Source organism: Topomyia yanbarensis, chromosome 3 (genome assembly GCF_030247195.1).
Source record: "Topomyia yanbarensis strain Yona2022 chromosome 3, ASM3024719v1, whole genome shotgun sequence".
Classification (NCBI taxonomy): Eukaryota; Metazoa; Arthropoda; class Insecta; order Diptera; family Culicidae; genus Topomyia; species Topomyia yanbarensis.
The window spans coordinates 354,167,007-354,175,284 of record NC_080672.1 but is presented as its reverse complement, the minus strand read 5'-3'; the positions used below and the strand labels follow the sequence as shown (position 1 = coordinate 354,175,284).

Genomic DNA, 8,278 nt, shown 5'->3' with positions numbered 1-8,278 from the left:
AGTCTTGCTCCGAACTACAAAGCCACTCTTCGCGAAAGTCGACTCTCTCTAAGTTCAGTTTGTCTAAACGCTACAAAAAAGCATTTACGCTCATTGTCCTCCTGAATAACATCCTCTGGAACACGATATCTGTGTCGTAGATAATTTTTGATTCCTAAAGATCCGATGTTAGCTCGCCCTTGGTGATTAACTCCAATTTCCTTATGTTGTAGTTCTTCTCTGAAAGTAATATATTTTTATTTTAGGATGCGATAGTTTATTTTGTTACCTTACCTTTGAAAAAATATTTGGGAAATCTACGGAGAGCACAAGCGTCCGAAGCACAACATCTGCAAATTTGTTGTCCGCCATTATTTTTGCCTTTCACATATAAAGAAAGGCTATGCAATCACCTCAAAAATCTATTTCCTAACCGAGGCCCGGAGGGCCGAGTGTCATATCCCATTCGATTCAGTTCGTCGAGATCGCAAAATGTATGTGTGTGTCAAATAATGTCACTCAATTTTCTCAGAGATGGCTGAACCGATTTGCACAAACTTAGTTTCAAATGAGGTATAACGGTATAACGCTCCAATAAAACGCTATTGTCACACAGCAAATTTCCATATAAACTGGTAACCCTATGATGTCCGAATGATGTAATACATATTCAAATACGTTCAGCATTACCTGGATTTGCGGGTCTAGATCACTTAGCCCATCAAAGTAGTTTTGACCACATTGTTCACCTATGACGGATCTTGATGCTCCCTGAGAACTCGCCAAGTTCCCGAGCTAATGTCACACCAAACGAAATATAAAATACTCCCAATGACTGCTATTGAATTTCATTCAGTTCTGACTTTTGGCTCAGGAGTTACAGATTGGTTATTGCGGTCACATAGTAATTTCTCATATGAACCGGTACAATCGTAATACCTTATAGGTTTAAAATCTATTGAAATGAACATCAAATTACTTCGATTCGCAGGCCTAGATCACTGATGGCGAATCAAAGATTATGGGAATATATTGTCCACTATCATAATTACGGAAGTCCCGGGTTCCGGGCATATTTCAGAACGAAAGCCACTTCAGTGATGACTGAAGCAATTTTCACTAACCTAGTCCCAAATGGATGGTATAATTTGAAGTTGAACCCTCCATCTACTCCTCCACCTCTTACATCTCAACCACTCTTCCTCTGCTCTCACCACCCCCTCAGACCAACCTCCCACCTGCATTCCTTTCATCCACCCCGTATACTAAAATAAGTTAGATGATTCCCGACGCATCCTCCCTCTCCCACTAATTATATTCCTTCTCTTCTCCACCATGAAGTTAACATGAAGACAGCATTGACCTCACGCTGATTAAGCTATAAAAATATTATATTTTTGTTTGTTTCAACTGTGTCAGTGTCGATGTGTTGTCGTACACTTACATATGTTTATCAAGTGTGACAAGAATGTAATAGACTTCTCCACATTATTATATAGAACATAACCAGGCATTAAATCATAGTTTAGATAAATGAGAAAGGCTTAATTGCAGGTGGATTAAAGCAGGTTTTTCACTTTTCTTGTTGAAGTTTGTTCATAGCTGCCATTTTTCTGTTCTATGGTGTTCTATGTCTCATTGTTGATTTTTTTGTCATTTCATTAGGGATCATCCATAAATTTCGTAGCATTATATGGGGGAGGGGGGAGTTTTATATTTTGTGATAATGTGTGACGACAGGGGGGTAGGAGGTCATGTCATGCTACGTAGCTTTTTAAAAAAAAAATACGGTGACAAGGGGGGCAGAGTTACCGTCAAGCTACGTCAAGCTACCAAGGGGGTATTTAGAGGTTTGTGACGAAATGCTACGATGGGGGAGGGGGGTGTTAAAAATCACTCAAAACATGCTACGTCATTTATGGATGGTCCCCTAGGCGTGTAAAATGTATGGGTAATTCCAATATAAAATACGAATTTCTCATATAGGTTATATAAGAACAAAAATATTATTCATGTACAAGTATTTTTAGTGTATGATGCGAGAAAATAGAATTTATGTGTAGCTTATAAAATAAAGTTCAACCAATGTCTAGCAGTTTTATGTGCGGGTGGCATATATTATTCAAAGTTGATTTGGTTTCAGTGTAATGAATTTGCGCTGTAATATTATTAATAGTACAGTCGTTATGTTGTATTACATTTATATTTCTGATTATTTTAGGTAACATCTATTTGAATCGAAGACTTTTGAATGTTTACTTTTATTCTTATTTATTCGTAAACATTTCCTTTTTTGTTGACTTCTTCCCGAATAGAAGTGTACAACAGTATTACATCTTTTTTTATTGTCACATTACAACGAAAAACAATGTTATTCTGTTAAAGTTACAATGGAAATAGAATCACATTTGTGGTTTCTACATTCAATTTCATTGTAAACCCGATTTTTACATGGAAAAAGGGGGGTCGTTAAGGGATGTAACAATGAAAAACTTGATCTTTTCCCATACATTCTGAAATCAAAAACATCGATTTACATTGTTGTTCCGTTGTGGATCTTAGAGGCATGAAAGACTGAATGATAAGTACATCGATGTTACAAGAAAAGTTGTTGATAACAAATAAAACTGTTGTAAATTCAACGTTTCTGCGATCAATTTCGATATTGTTTTCTGTTCGGGCTGGTCGATAACCGAGAAACGAAGTTCCTGTCAATTGGATTTTACGCCCTAATCCCAAGTTAGTCAAGGAAAAATTTCGAAGCATTTCTAAAACCTCCCAACCCTGCTACGTGCAGTTGTCAAAATTTATTTTCCTCTCTCAATTTATGCTGCGATGATGTTGCTTTTCTCCCAGACTTTTCGACAAGCCATCAGCGCCAGTGAGGTCAGTCATCGTCGGAGAATCGAAATGCGAAGTGCTGGTTGTGCGGTAGTGTTGCTCGTCTCGTCTCGTCGTCGCCGTTGGCTCATTGATTAATAACTGTTTTTCCCGGTTGGGACTATAGGAGACTAGATAAAAGATTCAATATCGAACAGTGTTTTGTTCCATTTTCGAGCTTGTTCTGAACGGCGGACGGTGATCGCGGACGGTCTCGTATTTTCCTCATTACTAATATTTTTTTTTGCTCAGTTCCGTCTTCGTCGTCCTTTTGTCGCTGCCAGTCGGATGGAAGTGTGCAAGCAAAACAGATAGTGTAGTTCGATGCGTACATGCTAGAGCGAGATACCATTAGTTCAAATGTGAAGAAGAGCGAAAAAACGGGAGAAAGTGCTGTCTATGCTGCTAGGTGTGGGAAAAATTTGTTTTAACAAAAAAAATTGTGCAACATCGTATGGAGTTGTCGTTTTCCGGATTGTAACGAAGCCTCGGTAAATTGCAGCAGCGAACAAATTGGATTTGAACCTGCTCCCGTGACCGTCCTTCAGTGGATACGGTGCTTCACTAGATTTTTGCAGTTTTTTCTGTGTATGTGTTGAAGTGGTAAGATTTTTGTATTATCATCTTGTAAGAATTTTAACGAGATCTGTTTGGTATTTTGTCTGAAATTAGTAGATGGTTGCGCAATTAACAGCTACCTGGCATGGGCATAGCTGAATTATTAAAAGGTATGACTGAGGCGTCAGAAATTTGTTCCTATACCTACGGGATTTTGGAGGAGCATGCATTCTTAACTTTGTACTGTCGCTTTTACTCTCCTTTTTTATTTGAAAGGGCGTATGTCAGAGCGAAATTGTTCAGGGTTGCCAGTGTTGCGTTTTTGTTGACAATAAAGATATGTAATCGATTTAACTATTTTTTCACTTTTTGTACGTAAAATGATAATAAGAAATTAGTTTACAATTTTGAATAGATAGGACAGCTTGTACCAACTCGGCTGTCATCCTTTTGCTGTGCTAACTCAAAAATGCAAGTCCATGTGGCTAAAACTATTGCTTAGTAAATCCGGTTGTGTCGAATAAGGACGTCTATACATACTCGTATATCTATTGGAATTCTTCTATTTGCAAATGAGGACCTCTCTTTGTATACTTACTATTTCGATTATTAGGCTTCGCCATAGGACCTTTTCAATAAGTTTGTTAGAATGGAAAATTTAACCAGGCCATTGATTCGCCCGGTCTTTCTTTGCAATGTTGGACGAGCATTACAAATGGTCCTATCTGCAAATAAAAGCCTCAAAATAAATTTGAAGCTTAAGATGAATAAAGGCTCTTTTTATTTCGATTATAGAGTTTTTAACCTTATGGACATTTGCCTCTTTTCGGGTTAGAACAATCTTTAACCCTATACCCAGCTTAGTTGCGTAGACGACAATCAATTTCCCAACTACGCTATCCCCACCCCCATATATAATAAAGGCTCTTCTTTCCTATCATGCTAAGTAAGATTTTTTTTAAATTAACTTGATCGTGAGTAACACTCAAATAAAAATATTTTGAATGGTTCGATTCTTTATCATATTTGTTTTGAAGAATCTCATATATCTGAATATGGTCTCATTCGTCACTAATGATGCATTATCTAAAGATTACCGTATACTTTTTCAACCTATATGGCTCCAATAAGATCAGCATATATGAACGACCCTCGACGAAACAAGACAAACCCAGCGAAGTGAAGAGGACTGGCAAGGGATAGGTTTTCAGTCGAACGTTGAATGTGGCAGAGAACGAACCAAGTAACACGAGCGCATAGCAGCGGTACATACCGTACAGCAACGCCTCTTTCTGCCTAAAGTTGCTGATTTTCTTTTTCGCAGGAACCTGCTTCTTGTGTACGATTTGTAACCTTAGTTCCAATTTGTTACCATGTGTACAGTGTAACCACAAGTGTGAACGATGAAAAAGTTCTTCATGGAAAGCAAACAATGAATATTTGATAGTGAATTTGCAGTGATTCGTGGAATTAATCGCTTTTCGAAGATGCACCAACACACGTGCACGTATAGGGAAATGCTGTACAGCCACATTGAATGGTGAAGTTCGTTATTTTTGCATCAGACGTGGTGCCTGACGGACGGCTGCGAATGTGTACGTGCACCACGGCCACGGCAGACGAGTGAGAATCGATCAAAGTGCGCCGACATTCGTCGACCAGTAGTCAGAGTTTCGATCATCGCGGCCTGTTGGTAGTTGTGCCGTCACCATCGGTGCTGGGCTGCGGTGTATGTATTGGAGCGCAGAACGTTTCATTGATTGACATCATCCAACTATTGCTGGTATTGTTGTTGGTTCAATTGATTGGATATACGGAATCGAACCTGCGGCGGTAGTTTCATTCGATTTGCATAATAGTCCTTTGAATGTGTAGTGAAATCCATTGTTTTGTTGTGGTTGCTAGTGGCACTGTCGATTGATGTATTTATCCGCGGTGACGTTTTGGCAGGAAAAGCGATGGAAACAGGAGTGCGTTAGTTAAATATTTGTTGGCGAATCGACGATTGCTGCGGACGACGCTGTGTGGGAGCGAAAAGTTTTTGTTTGTTGATTGATATTGTAAGAACATCGTAAAGCAAACCAACTATCCTCTTTTTATGAGTATTGTTAATTCATTGGGGGAAAAGAGAATTTCGCACTGTCGACGAGGTGTATCTTCAAAATTCTGCAAAAACAAGTCATTGCAAGGAAAGAACGTGAGTATTCAATTTAATTAGAACGTTAAAATAGAATGATAATCACGAAAGATATCAGATCTTTTAGGTCTCATGATTGAACACCATGAATGTGACTCGTTCCATCTCCTACATTGTGATGTCTTGAGAAGAAAACTCGAAGCTTCAATTTTGCCGAATACCACCGAAAATACACTTCATTCCTATATGATTTAAATTTGACTATTGAATGTAAAATTAAAAAATGAATTTGGTGCTTTTAGGCTGATAAAATAGGGATATATTTTTTTTCTTTCTTTTTAATAAACGGAAGCTGTTGAAATATTCTTCTGTCTCTAGACATAGCCGCATAACGCTTTCTTTTCATTCAATATAAATTTCTCTTCCCTTTGCATGTTTAAGATAAGAAAAATAAGGACACGCATAGATTTACTCCAGTTTGACGTGGTTTGCTAGAGACCATCAAACGGATTTTATGTGAGGTTGACAAAATCAAGTCCAGAAGCTGACAGTCGCGTCATTACTGTAATTATTTTACGTCGGTCTCTACGTATTTTGTGCCGACTTCACCATCTGGAACGTAGACATCGACCAGTCAACATATGGGCCGGGATGAACCGGTATTACTTCCCTTTCGATGCAAGACGTGACCAGGGAATCAACAATTGTGTTAGGAACCAATTTTTCAGGAAGGATTTAACATACTGAACTGGTTCAAATTTTAACAAAAAGGATTTTTCCAATTTTGAATGCCCGCATCACCAGACTGACACCAGGAAGAGATCTTAGAAATTGTAAAATTGATGTCATATTTAGAAACATTATTTAGTATTTGAATAATGACTTATTTTAGTTATTTTAAAAAGAATTTCAATCAAATGTTGCCTATGTCATAAATGCAATTATGTCTTTGCATATCATACATAACCGGGTTTCGCAAAAAAAAACTTGAGTTTTGAAAGCATTATGTTTTTTTCTCTAAGCATTCCAACAGTTAGTATATAGCACAATAGCGCAATCTTAATCTAAAAATAAGTAGAACGCATTTTACCGAAGAGCTCAATGCTGATAGAACATGTGATTGTGTTAAAATGTATCCCGATTGTGCGAAAATACCGCTAGTTGCGTATTTTCGCACGAAGTAGAAGCCAATAAATCTCGAAAAGTCTAATTGAATATCAATCAGCAGCTCACATAAAAAATCAATCAGTCAGTTACGTGTAACTTTAGCGTGTCGTTTATATATAAACCTGCTTCAATGGTTGATGTGCCAGGAGGAGTGATGACGAACTAAAATGTTCAACTGGATCTCGTCGCTGTTGTGCTATCTTATGACAAACGCCATTTTGGGGTAAATTGAGTTAGATATGCCACATTACTTGTCTAAAAAATTTCTACAAAGTGGCGTTTACAGAATTTTGACATTCTGCTTGGTTACTGAGATATAGCGAGAAATGTGCTGAGAAATTTTTAATTTTTTGCTTCAAATGACTGTGTCTGGGGATTGGCTCAAATTATATTGATGTATAAGCTGTTTTTATATGTAAAACTATCTGAGAAACATAATGGCATAATCATTTTCAAAACAAAAATGCTCGAATTGTGAGAAAAATGCAATTTTAGGTTTAAACTGGAAATATAGCATATTTGGCAACACTGTAACCAAAAATAACTGTTTTTTCTAGATTCCCTGACTCATTTCCTTCAAAATGCATCTTACCGTTTGTTTATAGACCAAAAGAAGCCAAAGATATGAATAAAAGTTAATAATTGATGATTTTTTTCTATGGAAAATTTTCCATGCACGAATATGATACGCCATACAAATTTTGTCATCAATACACACCTATGACACGTGTGAGTGCGACTTTTGCTTACATTTATAGTAAAAACTCACAACATAGTCAACCGATCTTCGAAATATTTGAGATATTAATACAGAATAGATAAAAGCATCAATTGTCTTCTTTGAATTGTTTATATAATTTATAAGATTGAAGATACTCAATCTCAAACTTTGAAAATCGTTTTTCTCGAAATGTGCAAAATGGCGCTTGACATAAGATAGCACAACAGCGACGATCTGTTTAGGCACGTGGAAAGATCAAGGATACACGAATAACAACAAGCGCCATCACAGAGTTTTAGCATTTGGTCGAACGATTTAGGAGTCAAAACTGTGAAGACATTTTTACGCCTTCCGACGTTATTTAAGTTACATATTCCTAAGGCTGTGGACAAAAACAAACGAAAGTTGGCAAACAGATCAGGCTGCCAGAATTTAGATCTATCAAACAAAACAACCATCGCGTACGATGACGTCGGGACTGAATGGCATTGGTAGAATCTCATCGGAGAATACTACGACGATCAACTGCGAACCATACGTTTACCCTGCGATAAATTTCGGGAAGACAACTTGCGGGCTCACCATCTGCTTGTCGATTTCAAAACAGCGTGCGATTAAATGAACCGAAACAAACTAGTCGACGATTCTGAACATGAATATCCGACAAAACTGATTAAGCTGACTCGTATAACGCTGGGCGTGCCGCAATCAAGCATCTAAATAGTCTAAGAAACATTCGACTTGTTTGTGACGTTGGATGGAATGAAGCAGGGCGATGCACTCTCCAACTTACTGTTCAACATAGGGCTCGAAGGTGCACAGCATACAAAGACCTG

At 37.7% G+C, this 8,278-nt stretch overlaps 1 protein-coding gene across 5 annotated transcripts in view; it reads left to right on the top strand.

Moving 5' to 3' along the window:
• The first annotated feature begins 2,881 nt into the window (after positions 1-2,881).
• Positions 2,882-8,278, top strand: part of LOC131688715 (ADP-ribosylation factor 6) — a 73,104-nt gene continuing 67,707 nt past the window's right edge. For 2 of the 5 annotated variants that reach the window (XM_058973169.1, XM_058973168.1), the window contains exon 1: positions 2,882-3,462. The gene's annotated coding sequence lies outside the window, so the exon portion shown is untranslated. Of the gene's footprint in view, positions 3,463-4,640; positions 5,615-8,278 lie in introns of those variants that run through there. The other 3 variants (XM_058973171.1, XM_058973172.1, XM_058973170.1) reach the window with 3 other exon arrangements.